Source organism: Amphiura filiformis, chromosome 8 (assembly GCF_039555335.1).
Source record: "Amphiura filiformis chromosome 8, Afil_fr2py, whole genome shotgun sequence".
In the NCBI taxonomy this organism is placed as follows: Eukaryota; Metazoa; Echinodermata; class Ophiuroidea; order Amphilepidida; family Amphiuridae; genus Amphiura; species Amphiura filiformis.
Window position 1 is genome coordinate 21,130,585 of NC_092635.1, and position 20,214 is coordinate 21,150,798.

Below are 20,214 nucleotides of genomic sequence, written 5' to 3' on the forward strand. Positions count from 1 at the left end.
CATAAAACATTCAGGTATTATTCTCATGACAAGCTAGAATGGTTGGAAACATCTGTTTTATTGGTAGTGTCAATGTTCAAGCCTTTACTTATTTAGTTGACAAATTTGAAGGCAGGGAAATTCATCAATCATAATTCTATACTGCCAAATGAATTGAACAGAACAGTAAAAGTGCATGTGTGTTCATTGCTGAATATGATGACAATACAAGGAGGAAATCACTGGATCTCATTTTCATGCACAATTCCAGGAACTTACATTGCACATTGCATGGAATGAACTTAGCACTTTACATTTGGGTATGATATATGATACCCAAAGTACGCTAGGTCTATTTGCTGTTCATATAATTGTGAACTGTGCTCATGGGGGATCATCAAATTTAGGATGAGAAAGCAGTAGATATCCAATATGGTGCAATCATTATCTATACTTTTGACATTTGCTATAAGCTTAGGTAAGACACTAGATTTCCAATGTGTGAAATGTTTTAACATACTAGTAATGTTCATATCATATATCATCATCAATCTACACAAACATTGTTTCATTTACAAATGATGCAATAGGAGCCAGTATAACATCAATTAGGCCTACATGTAGAGCAGGGAGGGCTGACATGGTCACTCTTTTCTATACCTCGCTATTAAATGCTCATGCTAATGCACTCTCTGTTTGGGCATTGTAATCTCTTCATTTTGTGTGTGTTTGTATGAGCTGGTTTACCTCAGCTCTCACAAACAAACAAACATACATGCATATAAACAAATTCCTTTAATGTCTTGGTCAATTTCAGAGCCTTGGAATCTGGTATACTAGTAAATGGAAGCACCTCACTTTGGGAAAAGAGCATCTGAAAACTGGGCTGGTTTATTGGCAACTTTCTATTTTGCAGAAGGGCTTAATCTTGCCCTCTGCATCATGCTTAGAAATCATGCTCCTCGTCCCCTCCTCCCCTCTCGCAGACAAAGCACAACCACAAAGCTGCAAATGCGCATACTGAAAGGTATGACACAGCTATAATGTTCCAGACATGTTTAGGTTAATGTATATAGCTTGGAGCCATTCTCCACACCTCATTTACAATATGCACCATCAAGTTCAAGATCATCAGTTCATATAGCCCCAATTTAACTCCCATCTGATCTAAATGTGTCTCCTCAACAATCAATTCGGACTGAAAACTTCCTAGCCATTTGATGAGACTCATTGGTGATGAGCCATGATCTAAAACATAGGCTCCTACACGTTACATCTATAATACAGCAAACATGAAATCAAAACTTGACTGGCAGTTGACTGCCGGTTCCCATTGTTTAGAACAAGAGCAACCGGACGGAACCGGCTGTCAACCGCCAGTCGAGTTTTGATTTTGTCCCTAATTGAATTGCAAACAGCATGACCTAGCGGATGTAAAAAATGCATCATAAGTAAATTATCATTTAAATATCAATCAGCAGTTTCACAAATTCAACTTGAGTGAATTTATCCAGGAATTTACCCAGCCATAAGCTTTTTATTATAGGCCTATACCTTACCGGGTCTAGGTATATCGCAGCCAAACATTCACAACCGCAAATCCAAATTGAGTCGTATGATTTAATTGCCAAAATCTGCAGCTAGCCATTGGCTATCACATGAACAGTAACTGTGTGGGAAGGAGGAGTATTTGAATGAACTTTTAATCATTTACATTTGTCAGACATAAACTCATCAAAGTAACATAAATCTATCCATTTGTGTTGTTTTCAAGCCTCATAATTTGTAGTGTTGGCAGATTTATACTGGGATGGGTGACGATTTACGAGCAACTATTTGCCAAGGAAACACATCCCATCCTAATGATGATGTATACTTGAACTTGATATGATGTTGGAAGTTTAGACTTTGATGTTCTTATTTAGATTTACACCCACGTCAAGTCAGCTTATACTAAATTCACAGATTCAAATTATGAGGTTATAGCACAAGCAAGGCTATATAATATGGCATGTACTCCATTTCATCCATTTCATAAAACAATGTGACATGGTCTTTAATGTAGAGTTACACCAGGTCTAATGGCAGTGGCGTAGTAAGGGTTTTCTTGGGTTGGCGCACCCGGAGCAAGGAAATGAGGAAAGAAGAATGGAAGGAGAAAGAGAGAAGAGGAGAAGGGAAAAGGGGCAAGAGAAGATAGCAAAGAATGTAAATGAGAAAGAAAAGAGGAAGAAAAAGAGAAAAGAAGAACCCAGTTAGGTAAAGAAATTGGAGAAAGAGAAGACAGCAAAGGATGTAAAAGAGAAGAAAAAGAGAAAAGAAGAAAGAAAATATGGAACAAGATAAGGACATTTATATGAGGTTGGGTACACACCTGAACTACATGTATATAGTCGATTATAATATGTGTAATTGCAACTACTAGTATTAGCGGTTGTCACAACTTTCAACTATGACTTGGTGATACTAGTCAAATACTTATTTTGTGGTAAAAAAAACATTATAGGGAACAAAACGATGGAGCTCAATTTACACTTCCCTGCCAATTTATAGCTTCCCTTTAATCTAGTGCTCTTTGAGCATTATATTGGGTTCTGTCTGAGTTTATTGACAAATGTAATAAATAAATAAATAAATAAATAAATAAATAAATAAATAAATAAATAAATAAATAAATACTAAATAAATAAATAAATAAATAAATAAATAAATAAATACTAAATAAATAAATAAATAAATAAATAAATAAATAAATAAATAAATAAATAAATAAATAAATAAATAAATAAATAAATAAACAAATAAATAAATCTAGAAATTGTTCTGCATCAATGCACCTGTTAATTGTTCCCATTGCGTGCCTACTTCAACATGTTCAAGTTTATTTGTGCACAGAATTTGTCAGTGTTTTGGGTGTTCGTATAATATGTTGGTTGCACCATCAATTTCCAGTTATTTGTGCATTTTTGGAATTACCGCTGAGACCAATATAATTAGAATTTTGTGTTGTGAATACAATAATTAAAATTTTTGACGGAAATATACAACATGGCTTTAATGACCAAATAAAAATATCTTTAACAGTATGTATTTTACACAATATAAAGCATACTATCATGTGTATAATCAAATCAGGTTAGATGACTACCACCTATGACTTATCACATCATTCACATGCATCAATTGGGTCAAAGGCCTTATAAATTCCATGACTTATAATGGATACCCAGGTATTAACATGATTATAGTAATTAGATGAGTGGATTGCTGGGATTGTGGGCAAATCAGACTGACCAGTTCATGAACAGGTGGATACAGAGATGGTAACAATTTTTTCTATACCAGAATGCACTTCTCTTGCTGCTATGACAATAATACAGTTAATAAACTCTCAACAGTAACCAATTCTCATGCTAGCCCAGAGCTACATGATATTGAAGCCAATCACAGCTGAGATCCATGGGAAGTTTTCTCAAACTACATTTCAGTATCAAATGCACCAACAGGACCAACCATGCTGAGTGTCAAGTTGACATCCAAGTTAAGCTGTCAAATGTCTCACCTGAACTTCTGGTCCAGGTCTCAACTTGAATTCCCAGAAAACTGGACAATTTACTGCATACAATAATTGAATTTTAGAAATCACAGATAACAAATCAATGGATCAAAACCCATTTCGTGATGGGAAATTCATCCGATCAGTGCTTCGGAAAATTGATTGCCCCCTCTCAAACTTGCTATCTCTACCCCATCTTTCAATCAACCAAAACTAAGATTTCTTCTAAGACTATCCTCACCATGTTTACCAGATTACATTTCAAGGTCGGACAAAACATCAGGGGGTGGCAAACCAAATATGCCCACCAATAAATAAAGAAAAAGTAAACAAAATGACCTATGGATACAACATCTCAGCCCATCTCCATATCCCTGGCTTGGTGCAGTCTTTGCAAGAGGCTTGGAGGTTGCAGCCTAAAGATATCTTCCCTATGAACCATTTTTAATTTGGGTTATCAATTAAGCCTAAGCCCCCCCCCCTCATAACCCAGCAAAAATAAATAAATAATGAAGAAAACAAACAAATAAATAAATTAAGAAGCAAGTCCTTACAAAGGCTACAGTAGTGATGCACTGAAAAATCTGGGGTTTCCTAGCCTTTCTGAAAGGGTCATTGGTTATTTTCCCACAAAAACATAAACTACTTGGTATTTTTACTGATACAATGTCTTTGTATGAAAATAAACCATGAAAATAACAGGCCTTTTAGAAAGGCTGGGAGAAACCCCAGATTTTTCAATGCATCAATACTGTAGTTTGTAGTAGTACTAGGAGTAGAGAAGGCTACAGGAACTTACAGGAACTGAGCTACCCTGTATGCTGCAGTGAATGCCTAGAATATAAACAAAATTTAGGCCCCAGGATTTAGGCCTACACATTCATGTTGCCAAATTGTCTTGAAACCTAAAATTGTTTTAAAACTGTCTCCTAGCATAGCAGCCAAATAAATTTCACTTTGTGACACTTTTTCCTGATAATTGTTGGGATAAATTATTGCACAGCCAGAAACCACAGAAAAATAACACCAAATAATTCAAGTTCAAGTCTCACAGTAGCTGTTTGGATACATAAATAAAATTTGTAAGTATAACTTTCAACACTTTGTTTTGCTGTATTATATATGATGATTGGGATAAATTACAATAGAGATATGTTATGACATAGAACAGACCAAAGGGTAGGGTTTATTGCCTAAACAAACCAGCTTCCCATTGCAAGAAGGATGTACCTGCAATGAGAACCAATGGCTTTGATCATGGTGATATGCCAATGGACCAAAATTTGGGCTCCCTGTTAAAGTATTTCTACTTTAAGAGGAAGCCCTGCTAGTTCTGGGCTGAACAAAACCTGACTGGTTATCAAATTAATCAGTGACAAGGGTATTTCTGAATTTAAAAGTGCTAATTGATGTTTTAATGTTATTGAATCAATTAGTGCCTGTTAAATTCAGAGATAACCTTATCACTGATTAATTTGATAACCAGGCAGGTTTGGTTCACCCCAGAAGAACTTGACTGCTCTGGTGGGGCTCCCTCTTTAAAGGGATTATCAGTGCAGTGCCAAAAAAATCAACTTTTGCACTTTTGGAACAACAAGCATAGATGTGCTAATGAAATGTCAACGATAAAATCTGACATCAAAATGAAAAAAGAATAAACCTACTTCTGTATCAATCACAGTATCTCCCACATGTCTGCATATTAAACAAAAATGGAAATCACTGAAGGGAGCTATCAATGTTTGAACAGAAAGTCACTGCTGTTCAATCCCCGGTTCAATCCCGAATAATTGTGTCAAACAGTGGAAATCACTGAAGGGAGCCATCAATTTTTGAGCAAATGGTCGTTGTTATCTCATGACTCAGTAAATATCTCAACATAATAAGATCAAGCAAGGTTGGGATTATTTATGACTGAAATACTAGGTAGTAAAGAAGGATCATTCACAAATCTTGAACTTGATCAATGATACTGAGAATTATGTTCTGGGAGCCTGACAACTGAAACAGGACTACAGTAAGTAGAGTAGCCATCAGGGCCATAGCAAGGTTGAAAAATGTGGGGCGGCCATCACAAATGTGGGGCGGCCAAATTATAAATATATACCCAAATTGAAATAAAGATATAAAGAAAAACATAACAAATTTCTCAAAAAGTGGGGCAGCCATGGCATCCCCCGCCGCCCCGCTTGATACGGCCCCTGGTAGCCATCTCTTGCTGGTACAACATGACATTTCCATCCCATTCATTCCATGTGCGATTGTACTTGAATATAGAACAGAGACCCCGATGAAGCCACAAGAAATGGTTTTTATTGCAGAGGACACAGTAAATGTTAGGTATATCACCATCCCCCCTTTTTTTGGCATGGTTGTTCTTGGCAGTTCTTTGCAGGCCATTTTAAATGCACTTGCAGGCCGGATGTACCCGCAGGGTGCCTATTGAGCCTAAAAAATTAGACCATGAATCCGGGCCATGAATACATGCAATCTTCTTAGTATGTTTGCCATCCTAATTCAAATTTCAACCCTTTACACCCAGGCCTTATGCTCTTCTATCTCTCTATGTTTCTGTCTCTGCTCCCTTGCCTGTACTGTGTCTCTGTCCATCTGTCTCTGTCTCTCTCTCTCTCTCTCTCTCTCTCTCATCTCTATGATCCCCTTCTGCCTATTCTCCTCTCTCTTCATCTCCTCCTCCCCCCCTTCTTTGTCTCAGTTACCATGCTATCTCTACAACTCTAATTAGGTTATAATCTTGTAGATCACAGTGTGTACCTTTAAACCCTCAACAAAATATTAAATGATCTGTACTTGTCACCAGGCACACAAGAACAAGTGCCAAAAAACGAGCAGATGTGGCACTTACCAGCTATTGATATGCTAATATCATTCCACCATAGGTGTCTGTAACATCATTGAATGACAAAATCCCCCCTAACACTTGTGACTCATTTGTAGTCTAATTAACATGGTGTGCTATGACCTCATTTTAAGGTAATTTGGTACCATTTTGATGGTAGAAAATAAGGAGGACTGGGAGGAGATTTGGTCCAGAATTGAGATGGAGGCGATGGTATTAACACACAATAAAATGTCTGGATTACTCAGAGCTTTGTTACCATGGTTACCATGCAGTCATTGGAATATGGTACAATATTAATCGAAGAAGCAAATACAAAACAAACAAACAAAATGATTAAATTGTCTAGAATTTGTTCATTTCTGGAGTTCCTTATGACTTTGATTGAGGATTGTTTTTCACCATTTAAGTTTGATATAGATCTATTATTTCCCTAAATGCGATCTATGTTCACCCAAAAGACACAAAGATTTGAGTCCATGACCACACATAGTTTGCTTGTCCATTCAAGAAACACAGCACAAAATTGTTAGGGCAATTAAATTATATCAAATCGCTACTCAGCAAATACCAAACGTTTTAAAATGTTATGAACAGATTATAAAAATTTTGGTGTTGGTCAAAAAACTCGAAATGTTTTAATAACATTTAGCCTAAATTTAAGTTAAGTTAAGCCTATATGAAAAAACATTACAATAATAATATTTTTTAAATGTCTAAATGTATTGTAAAATATTTCGGCAACAATTTTGCAAAATATTTTGTCAATACTTTCATTTTTTTTAAATGTTATTGAAACATTTTATATCCTTTATATACGGTAGGCCCCTACCCTTTAATTAACCTATACTTTAACGTTTTCTGTAAAACATTTTTGTTTCTTGGGTATGCATCAGGTTTACACACTGGTCAGTTGGATGGATGTAAGACATTTCTATGTGTAGCATTTTCAGCTGGGTAAAGGTATTTTGCGAGTTGTGAGTTGCGAGTTCGAGTTGCGAGTTGCAAGATGCGAGTTGAAAATCTGCGAGTTGCGAGTTGAAATTTGCAAGTTGCCAAGGGCAGTTGCGAGTTGATTTGCGAGTTGCGAGTTGGTATTTGCGAGTTGCCGAAGGTAGTTGCGAGTTGATTTGCGATTTGCGAGTTGAAATTTGTAAGTTGCGAGTTGTCAGTTTACATTTGCCAACTCGCAACTTCCTTTGACAACTCGCAACTCGCAAATTTCAACTCGCATCTCGAACTCGCATCTCGCAACTCGCACTCGCAACTCGCACATTATCCACACCCTTTTCAGCTTGCACTACTTGATTTTTGTTACATTTGCACACTTCACTGTATGGCATAAAATTGCTGCACATTTCCAAAAGTGTAGCAAAGTGATCAAAATTGAGTAGTATTTTGCTCCGCGATAATACCAGCTATGACCAATGCTGGTCAGTTGATAAAATCATAGGTCTTTGATTAAATTGAATCATCTCCACAACTAGGAAAGTCTAACACCTCCTCATTAACCTTGTCATCTGTGCCGATATACCGCAAAATTCAATCACTAAATACTCAATATTTCAGATTATTAATTTAATAAAAATAACACGCATGAAAAAAAAAGCTACCTATTAAGTAAACACAAAAAGGTTGGTGCAATTATTACAGAACACTCTCAATGAAAAAATATTAACCCTTGCTATGTTAATAGCATGGGCAATAAACCAATAATTATAAAACTATTGATAAAGTTAAACAAACAATGTATTTTTGTTTCATCTTTACTAATATGTTTTGCTCCAGTTTGAGGAATGCATTCCAATGAGCACAAAGATGCATAAAATTGACATGATGGATGATGAGATTTGTCTTCTATGTTAGGATGAATTTTGAAGTTTGTTAACTTTTAATACAGTAAATTACCAAGTTGTACTTCAAATTTTAATAAAAATTGGTATAATAGCCCCTAACTATAAAAACTGCTTCAAGTACAAAGGAGAAGTTACGCATACCCCTAAGGTAGACTATCATAGTATTATCTATTCTAACATTCTCATAGTCTGTAGCAAAGCACATTGACCCATGTATACAATGTGCATATCTGGTAACCTCAAACCAACAATAGGGACCTTTATTATCACAATCTGCAAAGGCGCAGTTCATGCTCTATAAGTGAACTAAGACATTGACGTTAGAAATGATGAGCGACGAGCGTGGAGATAGAATTTTGATAAATCTGGTATAATCCCTTGAGGGAGTCAAGGTGTAATATTCTTAAAATGAATATTTCTTTAAAAAATGGTGAGTCACAGAAAAGTAGATTTCAATGAAAGTACCATTCAAAATGTATTTAACAATGGCTGCCTAACGATGTTATCGATAGAGGGGACTACCCCCCAGCACTCACTAAAAATGTGCGGCCACATTTTCAACTCCCTCACCCAATGACCCCCTTTTTTTGTTTTACTGAAGTCCCTCTCACCCAATGACCCCTTTTTTTGTTTTACTGTCACCAAAAGACCCCCCCATTTCAAGAAATTTTGACACATTTCTCACCAAATAATTTGATTTCTTCAACAGCGTGTCATAAATACTGTGTATGTATGTATATATATGTATGTATAACCCTGTTTTTTCATTATATTTTTCATTATATTTCTTCAAATTTTTCAACAAATTTCAAATTTTGATGACATTTTTCAAAAAATTTCAATTTTGGATGAATTTTTTAAAATTTTGACCCAAAATATTTCTCAGTCTCACAGAAAGACCCCCATTTTTGGAGCCTTCTCACCCAATGTTAAGTATAAGTGTTCTAAGGATAATTAACCTCAAAATCAAATTGGCACAAAAGGCAGCTATGATAGATACATCCTTCTTGATCTTGGTCACTCGTGATGATGTACTTCTAATAATAGTATCTCATCATCATCATAGCCATCATCATCATCTTCATCAAACCATTTAATAAAGCTGTATGTTTTTGTGATGATAATTATGGCCAGGTTACTGAGGTTATGTGTGCAATGTTTATCTTTGGCTTTTATATTGAACACTGGTGAATGAGTGGTTTTGAGGCAAAGATGGGGCATGACCACTTAAAAGCAGCAAAAATGCTACTCAATTTTGAACACTTTGCTACTCAACTGCCATAGACTTATACAGTGAAGTGTGCAAATGTAACAAAAATCATGTAGTGCAAGCTGATAATGCTATGCATAAAAACGTATTATGTCCAACGCTGTTTAAAAGCATCTTTGATTTGCTAAAAGTTAACATATTATGTATTTATTAATAATTCAACTTTACAATAACATGTTAGTTGTATGTAGTGTGTTTTTAAGCAAAATGGTACATTATAGTTGACCCAAATCAATTTCAAGACAATCAATGTGTATATACAAAACTTTACTTAGCAAATTTCTTGTAAGCACAGTAAGTAAAATCGCTCTCTCGCTGACATATAACAAGTCATCTCTCAAACGCATGCAGCCCCATGTTTACAACATACTATTTATAAACACAATCACAAAATTTGATCTTCCCTCTTTGCCCCAAGCCAGTGTTACCAATCTTGGATATAATGGATTGAAACCGTACAATTGGGCTGTAAACAGCCTTGGTGTTTTGAAGGGGCAAAATCCTAGTCACTAAGAATTTGGTCCCCATCTGAGGGGAAAGAGCATCCAAAAAGGGATGACTTAACCAAAATTTTCATTTCCTTTTTAATCCTTATTTTATCTGAATATCTGTTTCTTATTTGGTTTAATATGCTTAGTCTTTGTCAAATACTACTCACAATCATGGGTGGGGGACAAGCAGTGAAGCCGCGACATAGAGCGATTGAGGGGAGATGAGCAGTGAAGCCGCGACATTGTTTTGGGAAAAATTTTTGTATTTTCAATTCTATAACAGAGGGACTGCGCCTTGGAAAAGTTTTGTCCAATCCATACCCATTGGACCCGGGATTGGACCATAATAGGAATATATCACTTTGAGAGAAAAAAATCAGCTTCTCTTCGAGATACTGAAAACATGATGAAAAATGTGTAGTTTTTTGGTGTGTTTTGTTTCAATAAAGGTAAGATCCAAGCTCTTTAACACTAAAATTAAACATGATACTTTAAATACTGCACACCTTTCCCATGCACCCTGTGAATGACAGATTTTGGCAACACTGCCAACTGCTCCAAGTCAATGCTTTCATACTTTCTCTCTACAACATTTCCCTACGGCTATGTCTTCAATGTGTTGAACTCACTGCCGCTAGATAACACTGATTTGTTTTAGTACTTCAATGCTGTAAGGATGTATCTCTCTCATTCGCATGATAATGTGATACAGTGATCTCTTCAATGCAATTATGTGATACAGTGAGGCTCTGAGAGCGTGTTTATAGTGAATATACCGCATTTTGAGTATACCGTATACGATAATCCGGGGGCACTGGTCATTGACAAGGGGGTATCATGCGTGGCCATGGAGTTTCAAAAAGCACCCTAAACATCCTTGTATATGTACCGATACCCTTGCTGTTTATAGTGAGATACAAATTATATACCAACTACCATTATCGTACATTTGCAATGACCCTGAGGTCACACGGGGAATGCGTAAATATTGTGGCACAAGCTATAAACAGCCCATTCAACAATATGATCATTGCGGCAAACATGTAGCCTCTGTTTTGATAACTCTTGGGGGTGAGAATCGTTTCGAATGTCCTGCGCGCATTCTACGCATCATGAAGAAGCTCCTACTTCCGGTAATACCGCACACAATTTATACTGGTGTGTTTATAGTGCAAATGTCTCGCTACAATATCCTTCGGTTGAGAAGGATATTGATGTACCGTACATACATATATTGCTATTGTTTATAGTGGGCAAGTATCCGGATAATTTCTGACCGGATAGAAATTATACCGCAATGTACCGCACATCTGCTCCCACTATAAACACGCTCTGAGAGAAAATACTTTTCTACTGACAATAGAATACTCCCAAATATAGGACAACTGCATAGAATGTGATTAAACAATAGACAGCCACTGTCTATGATTAAACCAAGTTTTTAGGAGATTGTAGCTTATAGAAGATGTGGGGTTGAACCAGTGCAATAGCCGCTTCCATCAAATCTTGGAAGAGGAAAATACAATTCATCCTTAGGATAAGTTAAATGCATGCTATCACTCAAGATTACATCATTAAAATATGCTGGCATAACATGAAGAAGTATGCCTTTGGTGGCTTGTATGTTACTTTCTAATACAATGTGCAGGTTCTACACCATCATGCAAAAAGAAATTACATTTTCAATTGTTTTTTGATCATTGAGAACTTTTACTCCATAATCCAGTATACTAATGTTTAAAGCAAAAAGTCTTTTCTTTGAAAATGAAATTGAATATGGATTTTCCAAAAATACTCGCTCTGACTTTTAATAATTTGTTTTGTCACTTTGGCCAAGGAAATCGGCGAGTGTGTGATGCTCTAGGATGAAGGTGTGTTATTGCCATAAATGAGATACTCCCGCTTTGTTTGTTTGAGTCGTGCACCGGGCTCATGCATTGTGTGCTGATGATCTAACCCGTATTTTCTTTCCTCCTCTTTTTTTCCCTGGATATCAAATTCATGAGTACAGTTCCTATCTTGTCCCCCAGGACCCAACATACTATTGTTACCCTTCATAGGTCGTGAACTAACATGGAGGTTACAGAGGGGAGGATGTGCAGGTTTGTGTGTGACTCAAGTGATTTCTGTTGAGATTGAGACAGGATGTTTTGGCATTAAATCTACTATAGAGGGGGTACTTCTTAACATGACCATGGGCTTTTATAGCAGAGGGAGCAGCTCACAGGAGCCAGTAGCTGAGTTTTAGTCAGCCAATCACTCAGCCAAATAAATAGCTACGGTACTATATCAGGGAAGTGCCACAAGGTCTGTGTACTTCCTGGCCAGTAGTAAGCAACATTTATGACACAATCATAACAAACATGCAAAGTTAATGAGACAGCTAAACATCTTCATTTTTAATTCCAAGAGTGCCTCAAGCACCCTGAATCAAAATAATGGGGCAAAATAAGTAATGTTGCATCACCCTTCAGGCCTATTTCAGACCATAACAAGGACCGTTAGTAACCGTAGCGGTCGCTGCGGGACAAGGAATTCAATTTTGCAGTGATGGTGTCTTTGTGAAGCAGGTTTAAGTCTGACCCCTATTTTGACCTGTAACCCCTCTGTGAGCTTAACCTTTGAGGGCGCTCATCTTGTCCCGCACATTTGATGTCCAAACGATTTTCAGGGAAAAAAGCGTCTTGACATCAAAAGTGTTCGGACACCGATTCCAGACACTTTTGATGTCCAAACGATTTTCGGGAAAAAAGCATCTTGACATCAAAAGTGTTCGGACACCGATTCCGGACACTTAAATTCTCTTCAATTTCCCTTAACTTCCCTCAATTTCCCCTCATTTTCCCAAAGTTCCCTTAACTTCCCTCTATTTTCCCAAATTTCCCTTAATACCCCTCAATTTTCCCCAATTTCCCTTAATTGCCCACAATTTCAATTAATTCACCTGAATTTCCCTAATTTTCCCAAAATTGCCCTTAATTTCCCCCATTTTCCCCACTTTTCCCAAATTTCCCTTAATTGCCCTCCCCCTCTCCAAGTACCATAGCCATGCGACAAACGATGTTGACGTAACAGCATTTTTTAGCATTTGTTACTAACGGACGGACGGACTAACGGACTAACGAAGAGACATGGTGACTTATAGAGCTGCTACCCGCAGCTAAAAATTCATCTTGATTACAGGGTGAAATTAATATAAAAAATCAGACAATTGTCCGTTTTGAGATGGGTCAGCAATAGACAACTTGCAATATTGCCCATTCTGGAAACTCTGTCCAGATTGCCACTACATATAGGAGTATTTTTGGCTCACATCACACTGATTCATCATGTGACAGACTAGTCATAATTTTACTTCCATGTACAACCATGTATAGGTCTACGCCTAATACATACCTCAGCTGTTTAGGTCAAATTTGTGTATCTTCACATTATCAACAACACAATCCAATCCAAGTCTCAAAGGTCCTCCATTAAAAGCTTACTCCTTTTTCTGGAAGAAAAAATATAGCAGAATATAATAAGATATTAATAATTAGGCTAGATATTAAGGTTTCAAATCAAATTAATATAAATGTGGTACATAAGTAAATGCAAAAATAATGAATATGCAGAGAAATAGGAGGTACATAGGTTCTGGGCTCTGACGTAGTACGGCCATGTTAAAAGATGTATAGGTTTTTCCAAAATCACTGTAGGTCTATAATGATAAATGAAAGGTTTGGTCAAATTAAACAACATTTTCAATAATATAGCATTACAAAAATTGATTTAATCAATGTTGAAGTTTTTAAGCTTTTGATGCATTTTGCGAATTGCATGCAGCATTACAAAAAAAGATTTAATCAATTTTGTATTTTTTTTTTTTTGCTTTTGATGTTATTAGATAGGATAAGCTCTGTGCAGCATACACAAATATTTTGGAGTACTGGGTTTGGTTTGATGAAGTGTGTTTTTGATCTGAAAGATGTTTCTTCCGAAGAATCATTTCTCCGAAAATATCATTAAGATGGGTAACAACCCATTTTTGGAACTATTCTCTTTCAGATTAAAATATTTCTGGAGTATGAAATTTTCTAGTATCATTTTAACGAACTTTCTGATAAACAATCTTTCAGAACAATAACCATTCAGAGTAATGGCAAACATTAGCAGAATAATTACCCTTCAGAGCAAAAACCTTTCGGATAATTGACCCTTTGGGAGTAAAAACCTTTCTGGTTTATAACCTTCCATAGGTAAGCGAACACACCCGGGGGAGGGGGGGTACTCAAGGTTGGTTTGGGTAGGGGCGTGCCACTTAGAACTTGAAAGTGGGCACATCAGTTTACAAATTTAACACAAATTGTCTTAATTTTTACAACCTTTCCACCAAATTTTGGGAAAATTTCAAAAATTTTGGCTACAGTGAGTCAAGGCTATTTTCTTTTAAAAAAGAGAAAATTTTGACAAAAGGACCCATCCATATACCAAAATTGGCCTAGAAAAAGGGGTCATTGATATAACAAATGGTTGAAAATGCTACCGATGTTTGCAACACATCCCTGTATGGTCATCTGTACACCATATTTGTTTAATAAAAGCTTCAAAATAATATTATTATGTCTGGTTGTCACTCCTTATGAACATATGGATATATACCATTAAAAAGTACTTTAACACTGTTAATTAACTAAGGTAAAAAACCTGTCAACATATATTATTTGTTACTCCAATTTTTTTTATAATTTTCTTCATCTGTCGATATCATCAGTCACAATAATTATGATCAAAGTATGTTGCCAATTAATAGAAAGTGACGTTTAGCGATCCCATGTTTGCTTAACTGCAACAGTCTGATTAACGCTTGGAACTGGTATTTTTTTATTACATATTGTTACAAAAATAAATAAAATTTTACAAGTTAAAATTTTGACTTTTTATGAACATATTTAAAAATTTGCATGAAAAGTGCATTCAAATGAGTACAAACATGCCTAGTATTCATTGAAAAGTGGTTCCGGAGAACAAGCTTTGCCATCTTAACAGAATAGTACCACTACCAGATAACCTGTCAGCATACAGAAAATAACATAACAAGTATATTATTTTAAAATGACTCGACTGCAAACATGATTCACTAAAAGCAATCGTGTTTAGAAATAATAACACCAATCAGAGGCAATTTCTAATAAGCGCTAGAATATGATTTCACTTGAGTGATTCTGACAGTGTTTTCCATTTGTGTAAATAATTGACCCATTTTAATAAAGTGATATTTTATGAAACAAAAATGCTTGAGTGATATTTTATGAGACAAACATACTTTCATGTTACTGATTAATCATGATTATTAACGACACGACAGCTAACATTGATTTGTTAATGCTTCCACTCATAGTTTACCATTCAAATTTACACCAAATCATTGATTCTGTTCTTCTCCAAATGAAATAACGCTCAAGAACCACTGACCCAGTACTAGGCATGTTTGTACTCATTTTTTTAAAATAAAATGCTAGAGTGAACAATAGCACATGAGGACTGACATAGGTCAAGAACTTCTATAGGCACCTACAATCCCGGAAAATATGTGTTCGAACACCCACTGTAATTCCCATGTTCTCCTTAGTGCGCATGCTATAATAATTGAGTCACTGGAAACTAAGAATTATAATAGTGTTGTCTCAATGTTCATCTTAAGCATACCCCCTCCCCTTTCCCCAACAAACAATGTTGGGAGAAGATATGGTGAAGATGAGCATATTGGGCATGTCAACATTGTACGGGGGTAGAAGGGGGACCATTTCCAATATGACCTTAAAAGTGTTCGAACAATTATTTCTAAGATTGTAGGCACTATAAAAGACAACCACAGCCACATGGGCCAATTTAGCAACAACAAGAGTGAAGGGGTACAGTAAAGCATCAGACACGCGCACTCTGCTTTTGAAGGATGGTGCGCCATTGTCAGATATGTCTCCGACTACTCCATCTGGTAGACTATTCCAAACGTGAACTGCAGTGTGGATGAAGGTCCTGCCAGTAGATATGGTTCTAGAAACTGAGAGCATGGCAATGGACAAGCTGGAACGGGTAGCTCTTCTGACTACAAATGCTTTGGTAGCAGTGCTTTCAGATATGGTGGGCACCAGCTGGTTTGCATTTTGTAGAGGACCGTTGCTGCAGCCACTTGACGTCTTTGATGGAGAGATGTGATGTTCAGCATTGTGCTTGCTTCCTCTTCACTTTGTTCACTATTTGAATCAAGTAGATTTCAAATATTGTCATTTAGAATTATGCAATAATGATTGGAAAGTTGTGACTGGATAGTTGACATCAACAGACGTCGGGAGGGGGGCACTTGTATTCATATATGAACTTTCAAAACGCACCCTTAGCAAGTATTTTTCCGGGGCTTACTTATACTAAACACATATTTTAGTGGATTTTTGGTCCTGTATATTACCCTAATACAGCCCAAAATTATCATTATTATGTGTTAATGAGTCCAAGTGTGTGAAAATATTGGGTCCAAAACATAATAATGATAAATTGGATGCTTTACACCCAATATTTATTGGTCTCACTATATGAGTTTTATAATATTGGACTTGACTATGTCTCGTCCAATATTTATAAACTCATAGCCAATTTTCAGGCCTTGTCTTTTGAGGTGAGTAAGAGCGATCATTCGCCTAAAACGAAGCTGAGGAGAGCTTTTTATCACTCACCTACATTTGGTGTAATACTAATACAAGTGATTAAAATCACTCGCATACAGCTCACCTGACAAGTTTTGAGGAGAGTGATTTGTCACTCACCAGCTATTTTCAAAAGACAAAAAAGGCCTGAATTTTATATCATTATTACCTCTGAGATCAGAGGTAATTGATGCAGAATCAAGTGCAAAATATAAGGTGTCTTGTTTGATTGTCAACATTAGCAAAACTTTGAATCCTTGTCCTTTTTGTCCTTTTTTTTTGGTTTTCTCTGTCTAAAATGCAGCTGATACCACATAATATTTTATTTCATGCTTATTTTGTTTTTTTAAATGCCCAATTTTGAAATGCGGTTTTATGGTGAGAATAATGGTGCCAATTGTACAAATTATCTGGTGTAATGTGACAATTGCTGTCAAAAGCATTTATGATGAAATCAAACACGTGTTGCACAGAAACAGCTTTGGTCAGCATATGTCATCGATCAGTGAGAACGTGCACTGACCACTGTCTTTTCAATTTGGATAGCATTATGTACGGTTGATATCCATTAAAAAGTATCTGTTTTGTTTACACAGTAAATGATGCTGAAATTTGTCAAGTTTTACCAAATTTCATTAAACATTCATTTCTCACTTTCAGTGACTTTAATTTAAAGATATGAAAGAATCCAATTTAATCTTGCTATGATAGAATCACAAACTCTGATAGTTTAATTTCATGGTTGACAGTGGGTGAAAAGACATCAGATTTTCATTGGTAATGGTATTACATTCATACCACCAAACTTCATTACCATTTCCTCATTTGAAAATGAAATTGTCTTCCAAAGTGATTGAATGTCAGAATGAACCAGGCTGACTGACACCTGTCAAATAAATATGTGAGTTTGTATGTTTGTGGTGGTGGTGGTGGTGTGGGGGCATATATTTTCACCTTCAATCAGGGACTTTCATAAAAGTTAGCAATCATAAAAAGTGGATGCACAGAACCATAATGGATGTCCAAAGTTGTAACCCATTCCAGAGGGTGAGTAGGTGGGTCAAGGTGTGCTGAGGTGTAAGCTTGTGTCCATGTGAATTACTACATTTAACACAAAAACCTTTTTATGCTAGAAAGTAGTAAAAAGCAAAGATAAACTACAACCGCACAATCATATCCATCACATATGATGCATATGATTGACAGAAAAATGTAAATAAATCTTAAACAAGCACATATGCATACAATACACCACAAAAGGGAAGAGCCATAATGCAGCATCTGTTGTATGGTAACATAATGTTGTGCAATACTGACAGACAGGTGGATGACAGAAATCATGATTGATTGATAGCACTTAGCATTGTGCAAAAATACTCGCTAATTGGTTTTAATTAAATTCCATTGCCAAGTACACATGATGTATAATGGCCTGTGTTCACAATGTTTATAGTTGACAACAAAATATGAAAATAAAACTATTATTCATAAACTGTAAATATTAGTTTATTCAAATCATGTCCATGTAGACACAGATTTCCAAGCAAACTTAAGTAAATGTTATGGGGATATAGAGGCCTACTTTCCCAGGTTTATCACATTATGAAGTAAAAAACAAGTTCAGATTGCCAATAAGGCACAGTGGCATTCTGGGCAAAATTTCCAAGGGGGCTAAATTGTCAAGCTGTCCCACTCCTGATGCCCAGGATGATTTTTTTTAAACCAGCATGCAATAAATTGCATTGGGCCAAATTTGGGCTAATTTTTGTGTGACACAAGCCAAAATGGTGGTTCACTTGGTAAATTTTTGTCAATTTTGTCCAAGTATTTTAACATGTTTATATTTAGCCTTATTTAAAATAGAATTCCCGCAAACATACCTAGCCCATGTAATAGTCCTAAAAATTTACAAGAGAAATAACAAATTGTGTATACATGCTAATTCTAACCACTTTGCATTAAGAAATAATTATTCTGGTAAACCAAATCCATCAATTTCACTTTGTAAACGACAACTACAAACAGATTGGGATGACGTTATTGTTTAATTATCATTTAGACATTGATGGATGTTTCTACACATGTAGTCCTTTGGGTGGATCACGTAATGGGTCACCTACCGTAATAATTTGCTGTAACCCTGACTGACCCTTAAAAAAAGTCAACCCACTCATCCTTTTCCACTTTCAGGCTGAAATTTTCAGAATCCCAGAAAGAAATGGGAGGGAAAAAAGGGGAAAACGTTGCAGAAATCCATTAATTATGTGTTAAAAACCTCCACAGAAATAACCACATTCAACATCCAGCTGTTGAGCCCAGCCAGTCAGTCTGGACAGAACTATTAGCTATTCCAGTTAAAAGCCACACTATCCCTCTGGAAGATTCTGGAAATATTTTCCACAGGGGAGTGTGAATTTCAAATGGAATGAACCCATTAGACAGTTCCATTTAAATTTCATACATCCTCTGAGAAAGATTCATCCTGAATCTGCTACAAACCGAGGGCAAGTTTCAAACAGATGTGCTATAATTCATTTGAAATTCATTCTCTCCCTGTGGAAGATATTTCCAAAATCTTCCACAGGGGTAGCATGGATTTTAAATGGAATAGCCCAATTTTCATGACAATGCTTGGTGTTCACGACCTGCAAAACCTTGTATATTTTGGGGTTTTAAATTAAAGCATAGGCCTATGTCATTATCACAACTCATTTCATTTTAATCAAAGAAGGAATGTAAGCTTACCTGATACATTGCACCTTCAATAAGTGAGCTTTCCTATAAAACTAACTTTCTGACATGACTATAAAGACAAGATAAATCAATTCCCATCAAGTTCAATAACACCTGACCAGTCAAAGCACTGTCTAGCAATAGCGACCTAATATAAACTGTAAGTTTCATATTTGTCTATACCAAGTCACGGCCAGTATCAGGTCCAGGATTGATTCTGTGGCCTAATATAAACATATAACATCCGATTCACAACAAATTGGTTGTAATACATCCTCTCTCAGTCTCTCATTATGGAAGACAATGTTGATCATGCTCTAATAATAAATTTATTACATACCTGCAATCCAACCGAACCGTTACATAAAAGTCATTATTGGGTCAGAATCTATCAATAAAATATGTAAACAGAAAATGCACATGAACTAACAAGAGGCATGCTTTTATAAATAACACACTTTTGTTGGAAGAAGCCTTTGGTAGATTCACACAAAATGTACACTTTGAGAGCTTCAAATGTGAAAGAACTGTGTTGGATCTGAAACGTTTACCAATTTTCTTTCATGCGAGTTTATTGAGTGATTTTATAATGTTATTAGCATTTTGATGACCGTCATTCAGAATGCCTACAGAGATTTAGGCCTCAACTCTGTACGGTATTTTCCTATCTATCTCAGGATGTGAAGATGGTTTATATATCCTGAAACACCACAATAACAGAAGGGAAAGTGCAAATCAATAGAGTGCATTGACTGTGATCATTATCATGATTATGGTTTCCTAATA

General features: G+C 36.1%; 2 protein-coding genes across 2 annotated transcripts in view; both read right to left on the reverse strand.

Moving 5' to 3' along the window:
- Positions 1-20,214, reverse strand: part of LOC140158792 (repulsive guidance molecule A-like) — a 253,981-nt gene that overhangs the window by 186,391 nt on the left and 47,376 nt on the right. The window contains exon 2 of the mRNA XM_072182007.1: positions 13,409-13,505. The gene's annotated coding sequence lies outside the window, so the exon portion shown is untranslated. The remainder of the gene's footprint in view (positions 1-13,408; positions 13,506-20,214) is intronic.
- The window catches only part of LOC140159457 (uncharacterized), a 154,376-nt gene that overhangs the window by 76,280 nt on the left and 57,882 nt on the right, over positions 1-20,214 (reverse strand). The window lies entirely within an intron of this gene.